Consider the following 10,003-nt stretch of genomic DNA (forward strand, 5'->3'; position numbering starts at 1 on the left):
AGGTCAGAGATGCTGTTAAACATCCTAGAGTGCACAAGACAGTCCCCATGGATTAAAAAACCTTGTGAATAAGCACACTTTATTCCCCATTCCCAGCAAAGAATTCTCTGGCCCCAAGTGTCAGTAATGCCAAGGTTCGGAAGCCCTGAGCTAGATGTACTCGTGCTCCAATACGAGAAATGTGTATATATCCTTGATAGAGATGAGCTACCGAATTTTCTGTAGCTTCCTAACAGCCAGGTAAAAAGGAAACCTGATCAGTCAGGACTGAGCTAACTGGGGGGTGGGCTGAAGTGACCACAGTGAGAGAAAGAAGTACTGAAGGCCTAGGGAAGAGAAAATGAGCCCAGGCTGTGAGGACCCTGCCCACCCCCTACACCACCCCACCACTCCCATCACAACAACCTGTTCCCCCAGACTGGGCTGCTGTAGGTAGGAAGCACTTTGGAAATGGAGTAGAATTATGGCTGAACTCTGAGATTTAAAAGCTATAAAAGGAGACCTATTGGATCAGAGGACAGATGGGCATATTGCCACAAAGAGATAGAACTGTCACTTGGGGTCGCTGGATTTTCACTATTGGCCACTCCAGACTCCCTCTCTAGTCTTCTCCACCCTGCTCTGTGCTGCAGGATGAAGATCTCTATTCACAAAAACCATGGGTTCCCCTGCTCGCTCGCTTCTGGTTGTATTTGGATAATGAGAGGCATCAACAGGAACATAGCTATTTCTCTGCCAGGCAATAGATTGGCTGTAGCCATATTCTTCTACCAAAGACTTCAGTTCTTGTCAGGCAACCTTCACTTAGAGCTATAGCCAAAGCAGCATCATTCTAGGAATGAGTGTTATACCTCCCCACTTTGGTGAAAGCTCCGGGATGCACCACTGTCCCTTGGCGGGTTACCTGTCCTCACTCTTGTAAGTGGTCCCGTATGTTTCTTGCCAGTTTCCTGACTGATTCACCAGGCCCAGACTTGGGGGTAGCTAGAATGAATATATGAACACATATCAGGAGAGTCAAAAAGGGGAGTTCCTCAAAATGTGAAGCCAAGAAAAGGGAGGACCAGAGGCATAAACACAGGCACACATCCCTTGTGCTGCCCAGGGGGGGAGGGTGCATTGGCCAAGGATACAGTATTTTCTTCCTGAGTACTATTTTATTCCTGAGTACATCGGGAGGAGAGGAGCCACAGGCTACTGTGGTTTGGTTCCACTAGATTAGCCATCAAGGTCGCCCTACTCACATCCCTCTTTGGTCTCCTTCTAATGATTTGGCTTCACATACATTTGCCTGAGATTGTTTGGTTGGTGAACATTTGGTACATTTGCTGGCAACATTCTCATTGTGAACTAATAAATTATCTTTGTGATCTTCTTCCTGCCTCTGCAGCTTTGGGTGAGTGTGCATCCGAAAGACAGACTGACACCAATTATCAGCAGCTCAGGTTCCTGCATCTGCAAGGTCAGAATGTGGGAAGTTTCACAAGGCAAAGCCCAACGTGGCTTGGTCCGGGTGCTAGCTACTTCACAGAAACACTCTGTATGTTCATCACTAGTGACTTCTGGACTGACCTTTAGACCAGGGACACTTTAGTCCCATTCACTTCCCTTTTCCTAAATCCTTTTGGCAGACCTTGCTAGTTGTCTCCCCAATCCCCCTTCTTCCTTTCTAACATGATTCTAATTGTGCTCAAAAACACTTAAAAACACCACCTCAGACTCCATTAGCCATGTGACCTAGCTCTGTTCAACCAGATAGAAGCAAACATGCACTTTATGGAACTTCCAGGAAAGCTCTTACTTTCCTGATAACAGAAGAGCAAATCAGCTGGTATGCACTTTTTTACCCTCTGCCCTCCCAGTCAAAAGACTGGAGATGGAGCTCTTTTCTTTCAACCTTGAGGATGAAAACCACAGACTAAGGCTAGCTGAGCAGGAAGCTAAAAGGAAGCTAAAAGGAAGCTCCGATCCTTGATGGCTGCCCTGAGCTGCTGACCAGCCCTGGTTGTGGGGTTCACTTTCTAATCGTCCAAGAGAAAGAAAACCCTATTTGGTTAAGCTTCAGGAGTTCAGTTTCTATTACATGAAGCCAAATACAGTCTCAACTGATACCCCTTCTTCATCTCAAGGCTTTGACAGTTCCCCCCATATCATTCTCTTTAAATGCATGCGCTGAGAACCTCTGCAGGCATGCATCCTAGGTTATGTGGGAATAAATGGATTGTTATGAGCATATGCAACCTGCACACATGACCTTGGAAGCTAGCAAATGAATGGCAGTCAGTAGCAGCATAACAGTGTTGAGAGTAGAAGGGCAAAAAAATAGATCTTATTTATGAAATTATGAAGACTAATATTATTGACTTCAGGACTGCCACCTCCTCTTAGATATAACTAGGTCACAAATAAGAAAACAGAGATGCAGAGAAGCGAGTAAAAATACTCTGATAAAATTCCAGGAAGTGGCTCTTTGAAACATCGGACAGCTGCCAAATGGGGGGGAAAAAAGAAGTTAAAATCTTTCAAAACAATTTCATGGATTTAAGCTCTGCAAAAACACTGGGAGGGCATAAGAAATTACATGGAATTATTCTGGTCATTTAAATTCTTCCTCTGTTATTATGCATTTTATAACTGAATAACTAATCAAAAATCTGCATCATAATTAATAGATTACATGAATTGAAAGAGGCAAATCCACTTAAAGCAGCCAAATAAAGAAATATATGTTAAATCCACATCTACGCAGTGAAGCAATAGGGGTGAAGAGATGTTGAATCCCATTTAGTAAAAAGAAATATCCTCTTTGTACTAATAATTTGAAAATTTTACCTAAATAAAAGGTGGCTTTAGAATTAATATTAAGCTTAGAATTCTAAAAGCATCAATTTAAATTGATTGGAACACTAGAAAATTGCCTCCTGGCTAAATAAGATTTCCAGAAGAAATACCATCGGGAATGTTTTTTTGTTTTTTTGTGTTTTTTTTAATATCCCTCAGGATAAATAAGAAAAGGAAACCGAAGGCATATCTCTAATTAGCTACATGTGCCCCTTGGGTTTCTGGAAACAAGCTCGAACATAATTTGATTCTTTGTCCTTAGCAATGAGAAGTCAAGCATAAAGCCATTTGTGCAAGCACCACATGATGTGCCACAGAAAGGAACAAAAATAATCATAGACATTGCCATCAGTCTGTCTATTTAATAGACAAAAGTCCATGTTTCTGTTACAAGACCCAGACAAACCAGGCTTTGCCTTTCTTACTTCTCTACTTGGTGCCTGAAATCCCTTCGAGATTAATTTTGCAGGATGAAAGTTTTGCATGTTCAGAAGTCCTCTGTTAAAGTTCTTTCAAAGGGCAAATACATTAAGTCACGTTCAAGGACAATCACAATCACTCTAGAGAGAATAAGTGTATAAAAAAACTCATGGCAGATAGGGTCCAAATATGTTTTCATGGGAAAATGGAAGAGAGTATCTAGAATAGCAAGCTATACCTGAGAACCATGAAGTCTTTTAAGACTTTAAGGGTCTTGGGACGCCTGGGTGGCTCAGTCGGTTAAACGTCTGCCTTCGGCTCAGGTCATGATCCCAGGGTCCTGGGATCGAGTCCCACATTGGGCTCCCTGCTCCGCGGGGAGCCTGCTTCTCCCTCTGCCTCTGTCTCTCATGAATAAATAAATAAAATCTTTAAAAAAAAAAAAAGACTTTAAGGGTCTTAAGATGGGGCTGGGGAGGGCAATAGAAGGGCAGGGACTGCTAAGCAGTAAGACACCAACAGAGACTAATTTGGAATTATTCTAAGAGCTAGCACAGCTTTTGGAAAGTGTTATCTATTCATTAAAATTTTTATTAAAAACCCATCTTTAAGTATGATATTGAAAATAAGATCCTCACTGGAATGCCTGGGTGGCTCAGTCTGTTAAGCCTCTGACTGTGGCTCAGGTCATGATCTCCTGGTCCTGGGATCCAGCACCCCCCACCCCCAGTGGAGCTCCACCTGAGGCTCTGCACTCGGTAGGGAGTCTATACCCATCCCTCCCCACTCCTACTCACACATGCACACTCTCTATCTCTATCTCTCTCTCAAATAAATAAAATCTATGTTAAAAAAAGAAAAGATCCTCAGAAATTATAAACTCATAGGTATTAGTAGAAAAATAAAGAGAGCAAATATAAAAGTACAAGCAGCGGGAAAGATTCAGACACATCTATCATAACCATGGTCAATATGCTAAACATATGTGTGTATTTAATACTTGATAATTTATGAACCATTTTCATAGATTTTGTTTCATTTGATGTACTACCCTCTAAGGTAGATAAAACACATTATCCCATTTTTTAGATGAGGAAGCTGAATTTTGGGTCCGAAAGCTGGCAAAGGTTGCCACACGGCTCCTTGGGCTCCTTAACCAAAAGTCCTTTCCTCTACCTGAAACAGTTTCCCTGAGGATCCCACAAATAAATAAAGATAAATAAACCTGAATCCATGGATCTCAATATTGTCCGATCACACTGAATTATAAGCATGTTGAAGGCTTTATATCACACAATGTGCAGTGATACCCTTTATTTTTTATTAAGCATGATTTTTGATACTTAATCACAAATTGCTACAAAATTGGTCTCTCAACTCCCTCTTACAGTATGATTTGTAGGTGATATTTTTTTAAATCACTTTTACCTCTAATGGTCAAACATGGCAAAATCCTGGCCTCTCTGGAGTCCTGCTGGGAGGGACTATGGGACAAGCCCGGGATGGCCTAGATTAGAAACTGCTATCTGAATCACCAGGTCCAGAGACTAAGTGTTTCTATTAGTCTTGAGTACGTATTAGTCCAATTCAAGTTGACAGGGAGTCATTGATAAGACAGTGGATGGAACACAAATTAACATAGGCTGCTTTGGGAGGGAATTTTGTCCTCTTAGAGAGGCATTTCAGCATAGTGGGGACAAGAATGGGCTCTAGAGCCAGACTATTTGAATCCCAGTTCTACTACTTTACCATTTTGGCTTGTTTCTTCAACCATAAATGGGGGTTATGCTAATATACATTACTAGCATCGTTGTAAACATTACATGAGTTAATATACAGACAATATTTAGAACAACACATAGTATAAGTTATATAAGTATTAGCTTTATTATTATGGAAACCAAGAATATTTTAGACAGGTAGCTAGATTAAAAGCAATGGAAAAGCAGAGATCAGGTCCTGCCCAGCTCCAACTTGCTGATTCTGAGAAGGGAATAGAGAGCATGAAGAAGAAGTTTTGCACTTAATGTAATGGGAATACTAATCATTTATCTGTGTGAAACTACCCAAAAGCTCTTTACCCTAATTTAAATTTAAATTTAAATCTTAGTTATTAACTAGCATAATGCTAGGTTTCAGAAGAGAGAATGTATGTGTGCTTTGAGATGAGCATCTTCTAAAGTGAAACAAAACCATGGGAACAGCTTGACAGGGAGTAAGTTGGGGTATAATGGACAATGTCGGTGATCCACTCTGGCCCTTCAGACCTTGGGCTCCTTTGACCAAAAATTTTTGTGCCCCTCTCTAGCTTTCATGTGCTTTTGCTCCCCATGACTAGCACCTGAAGCCCTTCTCTAGAAGACTTCGTTAGGTCTACTCATCCAGAAATGTCTGTGAATCGACCTGCCCCAGGTGGTAGTTAGTTGATGGGCATAGAAGTATAAAAGCCAACTCCCTTGCTATTCTTCAAGTTCCCCCGTGGGATCACGCTGAGCCTGCCTTCTATAGAGCCTTGTTTGGTTTCCCCCACCCCCTGCCCACCTTCCCTATCCTTCTTCCTCCACTTCCTTCCTGGCTTCTCCAAGGAAGAAATAGTAAATAATAAGTAAATCATGTGTACATGAAACCTTGTCTCAAAGTCCGCTTCTGGGGAGCCTGACTTAAGACAGAACTAAGGATACTTTTTGTCTTATTTTATAATGAATGATTGGTAATTAGGGCAGGCTCTGGGGATAGAAGATCTGACTTCAAATCTTGTCTTGCCACTTAGCTGTGCCAACTTCTCTGTGCCTCCTTCTCATCTGTGAATGTTTTTAATGTAATTCTTCTTGACACAACCAAGAGCTATCTTAGATTCTGAGTCACCTAGGTAGAGGAACAAACCAACATTTGATGAATGCTGGGCACAGGGCTAGATATCATCAATATTATCTCATGTAATCTTTACAACGACGAAAAGGGGCATGTATGCCCATCCCTATTTCATGATGAGGAATTTTGGAGGCAGAGAAGTTATTTGCCTAATACTACACAAAATGAGTCTTTAAATTCATGGAAGCTAATATAGAATGTACAATTATAAGAAGGAATCCCCCAAAAAGGTAAATTCCACTATGCATAAGGTCCTTAGTTGTATAAAGATACCCTCCTTTATGGTCTATAAAAGGTATCTGCATGCACATCCTCCATAGTAAGACTGCAATAGGTATTGAGACAGTGCAAAGATATGTGAAACAGACCCTACTGAACAATATTGTTGAGAGACGGCAATTCGAGGTTTCCAGGAGAAGGGAGACAAAAGGGGGCAGATGAAGACTGGCCTACTAAACATCCCTGGCAGGAAGGAAATCAGAGAAGGGACAGGGAAATCAAATGAAGTCAAAAAGGAACCACTGGAGAAATGGAAAGAGACTTCTGAGAGCAGTGGTAATCATCATTTCCCCCAAGATTGGCACCAGGAAGAACTCTCTGCAAGTTGTGATTAGCATAATTACCAGTGAAAACCAAATAAGAACTCAAATGTGTTATTCCAGGTCCTTCAGAAAGCAGACACCAAGACGAGATTAAACATTTGATTAGGAGGAGTCCCTATATGAAAGGAAGGAGGGAGGGAGCCTGAAAAGACTCGCAGAACCGCAAGACTCCATTGCAAGTCTGACCTCAAGCAAAGGCAAGAGGGGGAGAAGGTTGCATGGAAGTGCCCTAGGAATGGGGTGCAGGCTAATGAAGGGTCAGCAAAACCATCGGGAAGTCCTTGAGTCTACTCTGACACTGGTAGGAGTCCTGTGGCTATGTGAATGGGTCTGCCTTAGTATCCCCCACTGCACTCCATCACTAATAGGGAACAACCCACATGAGGCATGGGCTTGAACAAAGATATCATTGAATTTCAAAATTTAGTGGCTCTGACCCTCAGTCAATTACAATTACACCTTGCAGTAGAAGGTCTGGGAGATGCATTCTCATGACTGCTTTATCAAGTTCCCAAAAGTGTCTGAATGCTATAAAGCTACATCCTTTTTCTCAGTGTTTCTCAGAAAAATCATGCAAATAGTCATCTTTTTTTGAGCACTTATGTGCAGCAATCCCTATGCTGAATGCCTCATGTATTTCTTCTCTTGTAGTCCTCACAGTAACCCTATGAGGGAAATACTATTACTCCTCTCCAGAGATGAAGAATCCAAGGCTTGGAGAAGTTGAAGAATTTACCCATTAATACGAAGTTATTTAGGGGTAATGCCAAGATTCAACTCAGGCATTCTGACTTCCGGTGCTGATCGTCATACTATAAATTATAACAATAGGACCAACTTTGGTATTAGATAAGGTTGTCCTGAGAATTTAGTGAGCCAGTACATGTAAAGACCCTTAACACAGTATCTGGCCAGGTAGGAAGAGCTAAAGGAATGTTGTTATTTAGTAGTTTAGCCAGGACTCATATCCAACTCTGATCGATGTTCACATCTGTACTCTTGGTCACTGGTGCCGAACAGTCATCCATGTAAATTCAGTGTTTTGATCAGATAGCGTTAGGAACAGCCAAAAAGGCATTTTTTTAAAAAAGAAAAAAGACAGCTATAACTAAACTTTCCTTCAAGAAACAGTATCAGTCACACAGATAGAATTCAATGATAGGAGATACTAGAAATGTAAGTCATGCTTCCTTTGGTTCCCTAGGGAAGAAAGTCACACAGGTGTGGCCTGTTTACTGCCTGTTCATAAATAGAAATAGGTAATATTTATAAGACTGCCAATGGGAAAAGGTTGAGACAAGTTACTCTCTACATTCTTTTAGAAGAAAGCAGGAAGGGGAGGAAACGTTTGCAGGAAAAGACATCTGGACTTCTGCTTATGACCAAGATGGAGTAAGAGGGACAAGATTTACCCTCCCACCAGAAACAGCCAAAAAATCAGAAAACAATGTGAAACAATGGCTTGTAGACATTGGATTCTGACAGTACTGCTCCCTGAAAGAAAGGAAATACACAAGCTGTGTCCTATGAGTGCTCCAGACTACTGCCTGGAGCAAGGGAACCCAGGTGGAGCCTGGTAGTCAACCCGAGTTGAGGAGATGGAGAAAGAGTAGACGCTGTTCATCCAGAGAACCCAAGGCAGCTGGAATTCACAGAGCAGAACGCTGAAGAGAAGGAGCTATATAAAGAGAGAACTCTAGCAATCTGCAGAGGGTCCCCTTTAGGTCCTCAGTTTAATAATGATCATTGCACATCTGTGAGGAAAATGCTGGAGGACGGGGAAAGAACCACCCAAAAGGAGAAGAGGGAGCAAATACTGGAGCTTATGAAGGCTGGGAATATTTCAGGCCAGAACAGAAAAAAATCTCATCATCCATGGGGTATTGGGTGGAATACTTAGAGGGTTATTACTTCAGTAGTGTGACAAAATTAGTCCTAAACTAAAGACTGCTCTGGTCTCCCTTAACAAAGCTTAAAAGCAAGCCTTGAAACAATCAGACTGTTTTCATAGCTGCATCTCAATAAAACTCAAGAATATTTATGAGAATAAAAAATATCCAGCACTCCAAGAGGTAAAACTCATAGTGAATTACATTCAATCAAATATTACCAGATATACAAAGAAGCAGGAAAATATGACAACCCATAATGAAAAGAGAAACCAATCAAAAGAAAAATATCCAGAACTGATAGGGATACAAATGATAGAATTAGTATAAAAGGACATTAAAACTGATATTGTAACTATATTCCATATGTCCAAGTAGATAGAGGAAAAATTAGACGTTTTAAATAGAGATGTGGCTTATTAATATGACCCAAATCCAACTTTTAGGAAAAAAAAACAAACATGATGCCTTAATGAAAATTCCATCAGTGGGATGGAATTAACATTAGACTGGACATTGTAGAAAAAACAAGTAGTTAATTTGAGGACACAACAACAGAAGCAATCCAAAATGAAATGGAATAAACAACTGGGAAAAGAAATAAACAGAACATCAGTTAACTGAGGGACAACCTCAGCAGCCTAAGATCCATGTAATTGGAGATCCCAAAACAAAGGAATGGAAAGAGAAACAATTAAAGATATAATGGCTGGAAATTTTCCAAATTTGATGAAAACCATAAACATACACATCCAAGAAACTCAAAATATCTCAAGCACAGAAAAAGGCATTTTAACTATACAAGCCAAACAAATTTAGAATGGACTGATTGCACAACCATAAATGTTGTCAAGATAATGAGACAATACCTAAAATTCGCTCAGCATCAGGGAAATCCAAATCAAAACAGCAATGAGATACCACCTCACACCAGTCAGAATGGCTAAAATTAACAAGTCAGGAAACAACATGTGTTGGCGGGGATGTGGAGAAAGGGGAACCCTCTTACACTATTGGTGGGAATGCAAGCTGGTGCACCCACTCTGGAAAACAGTATGGACGTTCCTCAAAAAGTTGAAAATAGAGGTACCCTATGACCCAGCAATTGCACTACTAGGTATTTACCCCAAAGATACAAATGTAGGGATCCGAAGGGGCACGTGCACCCCGATGTTTATAGCAGCAATGTCCATAATAGCCAAACTATGGAAAGAGCCAACATGTCCATCGACAGATGAATGGATAAAGAAGAGGTGGTATATATATACAATGGAATATTATGCAGCCATCAAAAGGAATGAAATCTTGCCATTTGTAACGATGTGGATGGAACTAGAGGGTATTATGCTGAGTGAAATAAGTCAGTCAGAGAAAGACATG

This window comes from Leptonychotes weddellii, chromosome 1, assembly GCF_054177405.1.
Source record: "Leptonychotes weddellii isolate Sample4059 chromosome 1, ASM5417740v2, whole genome shotgun sequence".
Lineage (NCBI taxonomy): Eukaryota > Metazoa > Chordata > Mammalia > Carnivora > Phocidae > Leptonychotes > Leptonychotes weddellii.